The 15,187-nt window shown below is 41.6% G+C and overlaps 1 protein-coding gene across 3 annotated transcripts in view; it reads right to left on the bottom strand.

Moving 5' to 3' along the window:
• Nucleotides 1-14,785, bottom strand: part of MAPKAP1 (MAPK associated protein 1) — a 235,332-nt gene extending 220,547 nt beyond the window's left edge. For all 3 annotated transcript variants that reach the window (XM_060101586.1, XM_060101587.1, XM_060101588.1), the window contains exon 1: nt 14,769-14,785. The gene's annotated coding sequence lies outside the window, so the exon portion shown is untranslated. The remainder of the gene's footprint in view (nt 1-14,768) is intronic.
• Nucleotides 14,786-15,187: the final 402 nt, after the last annotated feature.

Genomic DNA, 15,187 nt, shown 5'->3' with positions numbered 1-15,187 from the left:
TGTCTATGGATTACCCAAAAAGAGATCCATCATGATGCAAACCTAACAGCCCAGGAGAAAGGTCTGAGCAAATCTGGGACAACAACATATAAGTGACACGTGAAGGACAGGCAAACCTGAAGCCTAGGAGAAAGATCTGAGCAAATTTGGAAGACATTAACATATAAATGACAGATGAAGCCATGGATGTGAATGAGCTTACCCAGGGAAAATATGCAAGGAAATGAGCAGTAACCTAGTGACAAAACCCAAGAACAGTAAAACAGTCCTCCCTCAGCATATGCAGGTTCGGCATCCGCAGGTTCAACCAACTGCAGATCGAATTTGGTTGGTTGGGTGAATGCACATGCAGAACCCAGGATATGGAAGGCCGACTGTACTATGCCATTTTACATGAGGGACTTGAGCATCTGTGGATTTTGGTATCCTCAGGGTCCTGGAACCAATACCTGCAAATACAGGAGGATGACTGTAGTTAAAGGATGAGCCAAGGAAAAGAAACCCCCGAAAATCTCCGAAAATCAACTCAACCTTTGCCTAGATTCTAAAGTTAGGATCTGTGCTGTGGAAATTCACAAATATCTGAGCAGTTACAGTCGTCCCTCAGTAAACCTGGGGGATTGTTTCCAGGACCACCGCAGATACTAAAATCTGTGGATGCTCAAGTCCCATAGTTGGCCCTCCCTCCTCCGCATCCATGGTTCCACATCCACAGATCCAGCCAATCACAGATCCTGTCGTACTGTATTTATTGAAAAAAAAATCTGCATGTAAGTGGACTGGTGCAGTTCAAACCCATGTTGTTCAAGGGTCAACTGTACTTTCTTCACTGGCTTTTCCCTCTCCCTGCATGTCCTAGTAAGAAGTTCCAACTACTGGATTGTGGAGTCCTTAAGAAGAAAGGACTAGAAGCCTTATTTGGCTTCCTGTCACTAACATCCAGTATAAGGCCTGGTACACATATGCTTGTAGAGTGAATGTAGTTGAAGAGATAAAATTGGAAAATTTCCCATTCATCAAGACAAAAGGGCTCATGGAATGCCTAGGGTTGCTTCCAGCCCAGACCAGAGCAATAGAAAGCCTGAAGAAAGTGGAAGCAGAAAGGCGGCAGACCTTATACACTGCTGGAGGGAATGTAAAATGGTGCAGCCACCTGTGAAAATAATTTGTCAGTTCCTCAAACTGTTAAACAGAGTTACCTTATTACCCAGTAATCCACTCCAAGGTAATACACCCAATAGAACTGAAAACATATGCTCACACAAAAACTTGTACAAGAATGTCCTCAGCAGTATTATTCATAATAGCCAAAGAGTGGAAACAAGCCAAACCTCCATCAACTGATGAACAGATAGGCAAAATGTGGTACTTCCATACAATGGGATATTGTTCAGCAATAAAAAGAAATAAAGTACTGGACTTCCCTGGTGGCACAGTGGTTAAGAATCCGCCTGTCAACGCAGGGGACATGGGTTCGAGCCCTGGTCTGGGAAGATCCCACATGCCGCGGAGCAACTAAGCCCGTGCGCCACAACTACTGAGCCTGTGCTCTAGAGCCCGCGATCCACAACTACTGAGCCCTCGTGCCACAACTACTGAAGCCCGCACGCCTAGAGCCCGTGCTCTGCAGCAAGAGAAGCCACCACAATGAGAAGCCTGCACACCACAACGAAGAGTAGCCCCCACTCACAGCAACTAGAGAAAGCCCGCGTGCAGCAGCAAAGACCCAACGCAGCCAAAACTAAATATATAAATAAATTTATTTTTTATTTTTTATTTTATTTTATTTTTATTTTATTTATTTATTTATTTTTTGCCGTAAGCGGGCCTCTCACTGTTGTGGCCTCTCCCGTTGCGGAGCACAGGCTCCGGATGCGCAGGCCCAGCGGCCATGGCTCACGGGCCCAGCCGCTCCGCGGCATATGGGATCCTCCCAGACCGGGGCACGAACCCGTATCCCCTGCATCGGCAGGCGGACTCTCAACCACTGCGCCACCAGGGAGGCCCATAAATTTATTTTTAAAAAAAAAAAGAAATGAAGTACTGATATATGCTACAATATGGAGGAACCTTGACAACATTATGCTGAGAAGCCAGACACAAAAAGCCACATATTGTGTGATTCCATTTATATAAAAGGTTCAGAACAGGCAAATCCATAGATACAGGAAGTAGATTAATGATTGCCAGTGGTAGCGGAGGAAGAAATGAGGAGTGAGGGCTAATGGGTATGAGGTTTCTTTGGGGGTGATAAACCATTAAAGTGTACACTTTTAAAAGGGTAAATGTTATGATACATGAATTATATCTCAATTTTAAAAGGGAGTGGGGTAGAAACACAGAGAGGCTAGAATCCATGCTGCACCCTAGAATTTCTTCTAGTTCAGGTGATTCCAACACAAGGATACCAACAAATCACTTAATTGAACAGTACTGGTGACAGTAACCATAAAATTTTTTTAAACAATTTGTAATACAAGTTGATTACATCAAAGAGATGTCAAATTCCTCACCCAAGAATCAGAGATTTCAAGACTTTTCCCCTGGGGAAAGGAGGAGAACTTTCTATACATTAGTAACCTTGTGTGGAGGTAGCCGATCTACATTTCTAATTGGGGGAGATTAAAGCCTCATGCCAGAAAACACAACAGAACTTGTGACTTTGTTGAAGCAAGCACTCCTGCACTGAGCAGCTTCTCCTTACAAAGCACCAGACACTGCTTTAATCCACCCCAGAGCTGGGCCTGGGAAGTCACAGAGTTTACACAATGCCTCTGTCAGCAACCTACTGAGCTACTGGTCCTTGGGGAGTAATTCTCTTCACTTTGGAATAAACAAAGGGAGGGGGACACAACAAGGAAGACAACATGGCATGACAGACAACATAAAGGCTTTGGAAAGCTTGTGTGTGCTCCCAATTCTACCACCCAGTAGCTGAGAAAACTGGCAAAGTCACAATTCCTCTGGACCTCAGTAAGACATTATCTCATACCTCACAAAGCTGCTCTCACAAGGTAGGGCCCAACAGTGACACTCAAATATTAGTATTCTCCCCAATTCACCAAAAAGAAAGCTAGTTGCTAGTACTGTATATTTTGGGGTCATATTGGAAAATAAGACTCATGGACCTCTTCTCTATGAGGTATTTAAACACATATTCTCATACTTAAAATTAGGAGACAAATAGAATGTCCAAATTTGAATCCTTGACTCCTTTCTGTGAAGCCTACCGCCATTTAATTACCAATACTATGCATCTCTTCTCTCTCTAGATTTCATTCATTCTCTTTCTCTCCATTATCCAATCCCACCTTCTCTCACCTAGGCTATAGCAAGTGTTTCCTAACTTGTCTTAAGACCCTTCAATAACGTCCCAAACTCTTTAATATAACTGAACTTGCTTCCTCTGCAGCCCCATCTTCCATTTATCCCCTTTGTTCTTTCTACTCTAGCCATTCTCAACTTTTAGTGTTCTTCTAGCCTTTAAAACAGTTTTTTCTCTCCTTCCACCTGGCTTAAACATCGCTTTCTCCTTCACCCTTCAGATCCCAATTTAGACAGCACCGGCCTGGAAGGTTTGACCTTATCAAGTCTAGGGTAGGTAGACTTGACTCCATACTCACCTTGACTCTCATTACTCTAACACTTCTCACGCTAGGCTTTACTCCTCAAACTACGCTGCACTTCCGTTACTAGACTGCAAATCCCACGAGCACTGGGTCCGTGCCCGTAGTTTTCATTGCTCGATTCCCAGACATATGACTAATGCCTAATATATATTCAGCTAATGCTGACTGAATAAGTGAATGATTGCAGTTAAGCAAAAAACTGAACTGACTAAATAGAACATTTTGCATGTAATATTTTCTTCATATAAAATATTTTAATTTTTTTTTAATTTTGAAGAAAATTACAGATACAGCCAAATCCAATTTTTCATAACAACCATGGGGAAAAGGCCTTAAGCACATATGTACTTTCTACAACTTTAACCGCTAATACTAAATATAATCAAAAGGAGGTAAACTACTACCCCAGGGGGAATGGTACTCCTAACATTGTTCAGTTTTAGGACTTAAATCTCCTTAACTGGAAAGAGTGGTAAAGGTATATACAATGCAAATCACAAACATTATTGTCAAATCTTGCACTGGAGTAAAAATAAGCAGAAAGGTTTTTTTTGCCAGCCCACTTCTCCCCACCAAAAAAGAATGTCCACATATTTGATAGAAACACCACTTAACTCCAAATAGCTCACCAAGTGAAGGTTACTGTGAAATACTTCAAATTCCATAAGCACTCAGGACTGCAAAGACTGTGGGAAGAGAATGTTCCAAGCACCAACTAAAGATCAGAAGGTACAAATGAAATAAACCCTGATGCATGATGACTATCTAAGGAAGTCTAAACTGAAGACTGAATATATTTGTTCTGAAATCATTAACCAAGCTTCAGCTTCTGAAATACATTAAAAATACTTAACACATTTTATGTCTCAAGTACAAGTGACAGAGATTTATTATTAAAGATAACTAGTTTCCCTCACCTAGTTTAGATACATATAAATCTCTATCACATTTCAGACTTCATTTTCGTATTTTGGATTTTTTCTTAATACCAACAATTTCAATTCTTATCATGTGCTTGTTCCCTATGCTAATGAGAACACAAGTTATACCAACTCAGAATTCTTATTATCATTTTGGCGATGTGACCACCCTTTTTATTCTTTTCTTATTTTAACTCAGCAACTTTAATCCTGCGATCAAAGCTTCATTAGCTTGTAAACAAACTGTTTCTCAGGTAAACTGAATTGCCCCACATCAGGATCTTAAGCAAATAAATAAGCACAAAAAAGGCAGAGATTATAAATTAGGGCAGACAAATCTGTATCTAGCCCCACGGTAAAGAGCATTCTATCAATACAGTGAAATGCTAATCTCCTAATTAACAACCTAATTAGGTAATTATGGCTTTGCAGAGGGATGCCGAAATGAAATATGACAACATGGTCACCTCTTTATATGGCACCTGTGAGCCTTTTCAGCTGTCATTGCAAAGAGTGCAATATCAATTTGAACAGATGACAAAGTGCTGTCATTTTTCATTCTGATAATATACAGAATGCTTTGGACAGAAGCAGTTTACAAAATGAAACGTCTTGCCTGGTATTTTCCTAATTTAAATATGCTCAAATACTTTGTTAAATTTCTGCATGCTTTTGTATATTGTATATACGAGAATTACCATGCACATTTAAAAAAAAACTAGACATGCTTAACGGTACATGCTGAAACTACTGCAATTTCATTTAGGAAGTATATAATTAGAAAAGAGTAAAAGACACAATTCTTCATGACGTTTTAATATTCATACATCCTGAATACTGCTATCACAAAAATTAAAAGTCAAACTTTGATCTTTAATTTTTTTCTTACAAAATTTTTCAAAAGTGAGATAGAAATTCACACTTACACTTTTCCATACCAAAAAAGCACTTATCAAGGTACAAATATTCAACTCACAAAAAAAACTCTATATGCCAATGACCAGCCTTACAAATAATAGGCATGTACTCTTTCTGAAAGACAGAGCTGTCACAGGGCTACTCACTGACCCACTGGCCACTAAAGAGGTGATGGTAGCACTGGACACTGGTACCACCTACACAAATATGACTCTTCTTTCAAGATATTTTTGAGGAGGAGAGGAGTGCTAGCCTGGGAACCTCAACATCATGTATGTCAAGATACAGGAAACCATACCCTAAGTGTAAAACAACTGAAGTTAAAACTAGCTTGAAAATACAATCTTATTGGGTTAGCCAAAAAGTTCTTTCTGTTTTTAAGTAAAAATAAAAGATATTTTTCATTTTCACCAAGAATTTTATTGAATAACGTATTCACTGTTTTGTTTCACTACCTTCTGCCATTTTTCAGGCAACTGCATAATTCCATCTTCCCAAAACTTTTAATCTTTTTGAGCAAAGAACTGTTCCAGGTGCCTTTTACGGTCTTCCAGGGAACTGAAATTTTTTCCATTAAGAGAATTTTGTAAAGACCAAAGTAAATGGAAATCCAAAGGTGCAATGTCTGGTGAATATGGCAGATGAATCAGAACTTCCCAGCCAAGCTGTAACAGTTTTTGCCTGGTCATCAAAGAAACATGAGGTCTTGCGTTATCCTGATGGAAGATTATGCGTTTTCTGTTGACTAATTCTGTATGCTTTCTGTCGAGTGCTGCTTTCAGTTGGTCTAATTTGGAGCAGTACTTGTTGGAATTAATCGTTTGGTTTTCCAGAAGGAGCTCATAAGAGAGGACTCGCTTTCAATACCACCATATACACAACATCACCTTCTTTGGATGAAGACCGGCTTTTGGTGTGGTTGGTGGGGGTTCATCTCGCTTGCCCCACGATCTCTTCCATTCCACACTATTGTACAGTATCTACCTTTCATCACCCATCACAATTTGTTTTAAAAACGGAACATTTTCATTATGTTTAAGTAGAGAATTGCATGCGGAAATATGGTCAAGAAGGGTTTTTTCGCCTTAGGTGGAATCCAAACATTAAAGTGATTAACATAACCAAGCTGGTGCAAATGATTTTCAAGGCTTGATGTGGATATTTTGAGTATGTCGGCTATCTCCCGTGTGGTATAACGTTGATTGTTCTCAATGAATGTCTCAATTTGATCGCTATCAACTTCAAATGGTCTACCTGACCGTGGTGCATCGTCCAGCGAGAAATCTCCAGTATGAAACTTCAATCTCCAGTATGAAACTTTGCAAACCACTTTTGACACGTTCGATCAGTCACAGCATCTTCTTCATACACTGCACAAATCTTTTTTTGCGTTTCAGTTGCATTTTCACCTTTCTTGAAATAATAAAGCATAATATGCCGAAAATGTTGCTTTTTTTTATCTTCCATCTTCAATATTAAAATGGCTACACAAAAATTCACCAATTTTAAGTTTTTTTTAAATGCACGCTGATATGATAGCTGTCATAATACAATCTAACAAAATTGTTTCGAATGAAGTTAAAGACAACTAAGTGCTACTACAGCCATAGTACAGAAAAACCAAATGAACTTTTTGGCCAACCCAATATAACTTCAGATCACCTGTTCAGGAAAAACTTTTTGGTCAAAATGATGTGCAGGGCCTCCCTGGTGGCGCAGTGGTTGAGAGTCCGCCTGCCGATGCAGGGGACGCGGGTTCGTGCCCCGATCCCGGAGGATCCCACATGCCGCGGAGCGGCTGGGCCCGCGAGCCATGGCCGCGGGGCCTGTGTGTCCGGAGCCTGTGCTCCGCAACGGGAGAGGCCACAGCAGTGAGAGGCCCACGTACAGCAAAAAAAAAAAAAAAAAAAAAAAAAAAAAAATAAAAATAAAAATGATGTGCACTAGCTCTACTCATATTTCTCAATTACAAGTTAATTAAAAGGATTTTTTATTGAAAAGTAATTTATGTTTATCAGAGAGTATTTTGGAAAACAAAAAAGAGCATAAAGACCTATAATCTAACCACCTGTTTTTTTCTTTGTGTGTTTGACATTAATTGAGATCATACTTTAGTTTTATATCCTTCTTTCACTTCATATTATATGATGAGCATATTAAGTCACTAAAATTCTTCTAAAACATCTAAAACGCTTGTACAATATTTCCATTCTATGGCTTTTCCATTTCTCTTACCTCTTTGTTGACTACTAAAGTTGTTTCTAATTTTTGCTATTATAAATACTTCCACAGTGAACACCTTTGAACATGAATATTTTTCTACATTTCTGATTATTTCTTTAACAAAGATTCTTAGAAATGGGATTACAAGCTCAAAAGGCATACACGACTTTTTTAAAAGGCTTGTGAAAAATACTGCCAAAGTTCTTTCCAGAGAAGTTTTACCAATTTTTATTCCCACTACTGATATGGGTGATCATCTAACTACCAACCTCTGCCAGCAATGAGTATTATTAGAGTTTTATTAAATCATTAAACTTCAAATCATAAGAGTATACCTGTAACCAAACACTCTCGTAACATAATCAATAACAACTTTCTACAGGCATTAAGTTTTTGTTTTGTTTTGTTTCGTTAAATTTATTTTGGTTGCGCTGGGTCTTAGTTGCGGCAGGCAGGCTCCTTAGTTGCAGCTTGCCAGCTCCTTAGTTGCAGCAGGCGGGCTCCTTAGTTACGGCGTGTGAGCTCTTAGTTGCGGCATGCATGTTAGTTCCCTGAGCAGGGATCAAACCCCAGCCCCCTGCACTGGGAGCACGGAATCTTATCCACTGCGCCACCAGGGAAGTCCCCTACAGGCATTAAGTTTAAAATGAGTAAGAAGGGCCACAGCTGATGATCCTCCCAAAACAAGGGCCAGTTCCAATAACCAAATCTAGAGCAGCATGGAATAGCGACAAAAGCACTGTGGTATTTAGAGTAAAAAAACCAAAGGTTCAAATCTCAGCTTTGCCATTATCAGTAGCTCTCTACCTTTAATCACTTTACTTCTCTAAGCTTCAGTTTCAGCATTTATAAGATGGGGACGAGGAGAACATAATATACTCCTAGTTCTAACAACTTCAGAAGATACTCATGGGCACACAAAAAGGTAATATAAACAACTGAAAGTGTTTATTGTTAATTAACAGATCAATTCATTTAACAGCCTAAAAATAGCATACTGAAACCCTTTTCTCAACAGTGCACAGTTGACAGGTACACCAATTCACAAAGCACAGCTAGAAATTAACAAGACTAATTTCATGATCCAGGCATGAAAACAAGTCTCATTCCTTTACAACCACTCCATAAAATCATTTCTTGTTACATTATACTAACATCTGAATGGCTTGTGCCTCTGAATGCAGGTACCTACAGCCCTCCAAAAGCATCATGGTACTAGGTACTTACATAAACTGTTTCATTTAATCCTCACAAGTATCATATGAGACTGGCAGTACTGTCCTCATTTTGCATTGTCTGGATCATGCAGTTAATAACCGAAAGAGCCAATATTCAAATCCAGGTGGATGTGACTCCAAAGCCCCACCTCACACTGCTTCAAGATTCAAGTCTGCACCTCAGTTCTTCTTTGTTAGTCTCCTACATGTCAGCAACTAAAGTACAGATTAATAATTTACTTGTTTTAAAAAGAAAACCATCTTTCAAACAATTTTCTACCTATGTCTCTGCTGAAACAGTATTTATTTATAATACAGTACCTTAAAATGAGTCCATAGGGAACTAAAAAATGTTATTTTTTTTGAAGTTTTACACATTTGGTCCATTTTGAGAACATCAATAATAAAAGCATATTCATAAAAGTATACTCAAGTATGACTCTAACACTGCATGTATTTAGGGGTAAATGTGACATAATATTCAATTTATTTCACAAGCGATTACCATAATTTAATTCCACTATTCTAATACCTTCTTGCTATTTCCAGAATTTAAGTTTTGTTAAGTGGCTTCTCCCATTTTTCTCACTTGCATTATTTAAAACTGTTTTCTTCCTTGGGTCCAAATTTTGTGTTTCCTATATTAAATCTATTTCCTCAATATGCCTAGACTGCTGCCAACTAGAGTTAATAAATTCTGAATGACTGCTCAGGATTTATTTTCTTCATTTTTTATATTCTATGTTATTTCCTTATACGATAGAGTATGAATGAAAACAAGTATCTAGAACACCAATATTTCTTCAATTTTTACCTTGTGGAAGCTGGGTATTAAAATAAAAATAAATTAAACTCTTGGGCTGGAAGCTTCCTGACCATATTTCTCTCACTAGGCTGGGTGTCTCTCTGCCTCCTTCCAATCTTGTGTATACAGAGTCAACAAAGCACTGTATGCATCTGGGGAGGTCCTTTCCCAGAAGTAATGAACAAAGAACAGAGGGAAGAGCTGAACAGTGGCTCCCCACCTCCCATCAAGAGAGAAGCAAAGACTTCCCTGGTGGCGCAGTGGTTGAGAGTCCGCCTGCCGATGCAGGGGACATGGGTTCGTGCCCCGGTCCGGGAAGATCCCACATGCCACGGAGCAGCTAGGCCGGTGAGCCATGGCCGCTGAGCCTGTGCGTCTGGAGCCTGTGCTCCGCAACGGGAGAGGCCACAACAGTGAGAGGCCCGCGTACCACCACCCCCCCCAAAAAAAAGAGAGAAGCAGCATTTTAGATCTGAACTGTTCTCCACTGGAGTCTGCCAGTAATCAGTTGTGCAGCTTTAAGCATGTCAATTAGAATCAGAAAGCTTGGCATCCTGAAAAGACCTCACCAAGACTTCAGTTGTGCTCCCTCATTATCATCCAGATGGGAAAAAAGATACAAAGATTTATAAGTGACTTGACCAAAACCAAAAGGCTGTTAGTGGCATACCTGCATTCAGAATTCAAGTCCCTCTCAGTCTAGTGCACTTTCTACTAAACTGTAATTCACTGGGCACCAATTTCTTCATCTCAAGAGGTTATGATAACCCCCCTTGTTCACTTCATGTACTGTAGAGAGTACCAAAGGAGACAAGAGATCTGGCAGCATTTAAAGTGCTAAGGGCACAAAAGTATTACAGGTTCATCATCACCTCATCCAAACCCCATCCCTCCAGAAATTTAGCCTGATCATACAATAAAAGCATTTACCCTGCCACTTCCCCAAAGATATCAGTATGAGTCAAATACAACACCCCCTCACTCTAGCAATTCACCAGTAGATTTCTGATCAATAATCACAACAGTTGTTGTACCTCCTGCTTTGAACAGTGGGTATCAAAATTTCAGGGAGCAGGTGGGTCAGAGTTCACAATCAGACAGCCTAAGACTGTACACAGCCCACAAATGTGTTTTGGTCTATATGATAACTTTTTAAGGGCAGTTTTATAAACTAAATACAGATTTCCAGCATCTCTTGAAAACAATTGGAAGATCTAGAGACACTGGGTCCACTTTCTCACACGGCGACAAGCAACTGGAGCTGAGTAGTGACTGCTGCCTTCAGACTGACGGGTCATGGGCCCTCCAGTTCACAAGGTCTGTCCTACTCTTTATATTACATCAGGGGCATTTGAGTTGGAGACTCCTGAGGTAGAGCTCAAAAGAGAACTAAATTAATAAATATTTGTTTACTCTTTTGGCCAACTTTTTTTTTTTTTTTTTTTGCATTATCAACTCACTAGCTGTATGACTCTTGGGTAACACACTTAACCACTAAGGCTTAGGCTACTCATGTTAAATTGGTAATACCCTAGCTCACAGAAAAATAAAAACTGAAGGAAATAAGGTATACAGAAACATTTAACGATGACTACAAGCACTCAATTACTTTAACACAAGCTGAAATGTACTAACTTTTGAGTCAAAACCTTCAAACTCACAGAAAACACAAGGTCAGGGTACCTCCCATAAGAGAAAAAATGCAATGTGACAGAATTCCTTGTCATAATAATTTGGCATCTATTGCTGCATCCTTAACAATAAGGCCTACATATCAAAATAACAGATTTACAGCAAATTCTCTCAGCTGAAGCACATATAATCTACTGAACTGCAATAGTTTCTAAAGTCTTCAGTTATGAATCAACAAGCAAAACAAACACCCCACTTAAGTATATATATTTAACGGGACAGATGAGGTGATGAGTTCCTTGAGCGCAGAAGCCATGTTCATTCCTCATTATTCCTACTGCCCAGCATGGTGACGGGCACGCTGAAGCTAGGGCTCAAGGGCTAGCTCCTCTCTGAAGCCACCCACATCACAAAGACACAACATGGCGTAGTACCGAAGAGTGGAGTTACCGAAGTCTGGCAGATAATCCCCTCTACTCTCAGCTCCAACAACTGCATAAACTAAAGGAATTCATTTAACCTCTGTGCTCTAGTTTCCTCATCTGTAAAATCAGAACACTAATAACACCATCCTGTAGAGGAATGAATGAGAGAATGCATTTAACACAATGCTGGCACACAGCAAGTGCTCATTAGCTACCGTTATCATTGTTTCCTCCTTTGTGCTCCACAGTACCCTGTGGGGACTATCTTAGTACCTACTACGCTTTACTGTGGTTCACCTGCACAAACATGTCTGCCCCATGGGAGTGTCGACAACCTCAGGGTGGGGACCTGGTTATACTCCTTTCTGTATCCCTGGATCTAACATTTTCCCTGGCACAGCTGAATGAATCATAGATCTTCAAGGTATTTATTAACAGGAAAGGTTATGAGCAGAAACTGGAAGTGACCTCTCTTGCCCAACACACAAGCCCTGACTCTGACCCCCTCCTGACCCTCCAACTTTACTTCCCAGTATTCCCACTGAAAGAAGCAATGGTTTTATTTATTCAGGCTGGTCTACTCACTACTCTAAAACCATGCCACAGGCATTGCATCTTTGCATCATACAGCTATTTTCAGGGGAACCTTGCCACGAGTCAGGCCCTTTACCCACATTAGCTCACAACACTTCATGAAGTCTCTATCATCCCCCATCCCAAACTATACTTGAAGGAAATAATACTTAGAATCAAGAAACTTGCCAAAGGTCACATATCTAGTAAGATGAAGGACCAAAAATTGAAGCCAGCATCCATGGTTGTTCTCTACAGAATGTCTGGTCCACTCATTCAACGTTGAGCTGACCCACCTACTACCTTCTTGCCTTGGAAGATTAAGGTCTTCTCTACATTTAAAGGACTATCTGACATTCATATGGACATTGGTATTTCTTCTCTTGTATAGCTGTTTCAATATGTATTTGCATACAGAGAGCTATGGTGTGAGAAAAGAAAAACACATAATGGAAAAGGCACAGATGTAGGCATAAGACAGACCTGGGTTTGAATCCTGGCTGTCTCATACCAGATGTGTAATTTATCCTGAGCCTTCCTAATCTGTGAATTGAGGTTAAAATGATTAAACAAGAGAAACCTAACATAATCTCCAGTATAGTAAATAACAAAGCTTAGTTACCCCCACATTATGAAACATTACCTGGACATAGCACACTCCTCAACAGTGAATAACGCCCCCTCTTCTGTGCTACCACTGGATCACAGAAAGAACTCTCCCACAGTGTACATACCATTCTGTGTTAGAATTATTTCCTTATCTCACTCACTGAATTGAGCAGACAAGAACTGAGTCTTATTTATCTCTACATTGTCTAGCATGGTACCTGGTATATATCCATACTCAGTAGATGTTTGCTAAGTGAAATAATTGTAGATATAATAACGAGTGTTTATAGGATTCTAGAAAAGAAATCATTTCCAGCTGAGACTGCCCTGAACTGGTTGAGGGAAGGCCAATTTCAGCTGGGCCATGGTAACATCTCAATAGGTGGAAACAGAAAAAGAGAAATCTAGGCAGAGACAAAGTCCTATAAAAAAAAACAACAGGGCCTCCCTGGTGGCGCAAGTGGTTGAGAGTCCGCCTGCCGATGCAGGGGATACGGGTTCGTGCCCCGGTCTGGGAGGATCCCATATGCCGCGGAGCGGCTGGGCCCGTGAGCCATGGCCGCTGAGCCTGCGCGTCCGGAGCCTGCGCGTCCGGAGCCTGTGCTCCGCAAAGGGGGAGGCCACAACAGTGAGAGGCCCGCATACCGCAAAAAAAAAAAAAAAAAAAAAAAAACAAAGGAAACAACAAAGGCATCTAGGTCCTACTTAGCCAGAGTAAAGGATCAGGGTAGGGGGCCTTTCGAAGCATAACTGGAAAGTTAGCCAGGAGCCAGGAGGTGTAGAGGAATGTGAGTACACTCAGGCATCACAGTAGATGAAGGAAGGTATGAACACAAAGCTGAATGGGAAAGGGGGCGCCAGCATGCCTCACAGGCCCCAGCAAGCTTGCAAATGTGTAAACTGAAAAAGATAAAACAAATACCAATACTTCATCAACAACTCTTTCAGCGTTTACTGAGCATCTTGTGCGAGCTCACAGAATATGAAGAATAAAACATGGTGCCTTCTTTTCTGCTGTTTTAAATTAGGAATCCACCCCTTCTGCTTGTCAAAATATTGACAGAATGAGAACGTTGACTTTGCTTTAACCGATGTTTGTAAACACCTGTCTCCATTTGACTGTTCACGCACGGGGCAGTTTTGAACTTTGCTGGTTTTGGTTTATAACATGATGCTTTTGCACAGTGCCAGGTATTGGGAGAGGCTTCAAAAATCACTTCATTCAGAATGAAAATTGAGCCAATCTCTGAGTCAACTTTTGGGTCTCCGGTTAAAGTAATGCTCTTGCTTAAACTAAAATGATTTTTTTTCCCCCAGCCTTAAACAGATCTAGAAGACTCTATGCCACTCCCATAAACAAAAAGCTGAATCAAAGTTCCAGCAGCACTCTGGCTAGAAAAAAACAGTTCTGCGAGGCTGTTTACCCCTTTGGGGCAATGGAGCTAAGGGGAGCTGGGAAACAGGGACTACACAGACAATGCTTTAAAATCTTGATTTTCTCGTTATGAAGATTAAGACACCTAGATGTTGCCGAGGGTACAGCCAGAAACTGTCGGAGTCAACAGTACCCTCCCAAACCCCAATACTACCAGGTCCACTAGTTTCTACTCCCCCAAATCACACAACCAGCTGTCAGGCTCATAGCAGCCTCCACGAAAGGGCCAGAAAACCGATGCTCAAGGGAGACCAGAGCAAGGGCCAGATAGGATGCCCGCTGGGCAGCGCCGAGCGCGGGGGAGTGAGGAGGGCCGCCAGGCTCCTCGGGTGGGCTGGCGCGGGTAGCGAGCGAAGGAGCTAGAGGCTGGGGCAACCTTTACCTGAAGCTGCTGCCACACTACGGGCCGGGTCGGCCCTGGGACACGTTCCTGAGGGGAGGGCTCGGCTCCCCCGCGCCTCCCGGCCCCTGCCCGAGCTCCGCACTCTCGGAATCCTCGGGGACTGGCGCTCCTCCCGGCCGGTTCAGCAGCCGTTTTCCGGGATCGCCTTCATGCCCCAGCCGCTCACCGCCGCTGGCCAGCTGAGAAGCAGCCCTGTTGCCCCGAGCCGCGCCACGACCCGGAACCGCACTCCGCGCACCGGAAGTCCCTGGCCGGGAAGAAGCCGTTGGCTGGGGACGTAGCGCGCAAGCCCCAGAGCCAAGAGCAAGGAGGGAAGCCCTTACGGGGGGCGGGGCCGAACGGGAGGCCGTGCGCGTGCGCACCACTTCCCCGCCTCTGGCCAAGGCCTGGGTGGGAGA

This window comes from Mesoplodon densirostris, chromosome 6 (genome assembly GCF_025265405.1).
Source record: "Mesoplodon densirostris isolate mMesDen1 chromosome 6, mMesDen1 primary haplotype, whole genome shotgun sequence".
Classification (NCBI taxonomy): Eukaryota; Metazoa; Chordata; class Mammalia; order Artiodactyla; family Ziphiidae; genus Mesoplodon; species Mesoplodon densirostris.
This window is presented reverse-complemented; position numbering and strand designations above follow the sequence as displayed.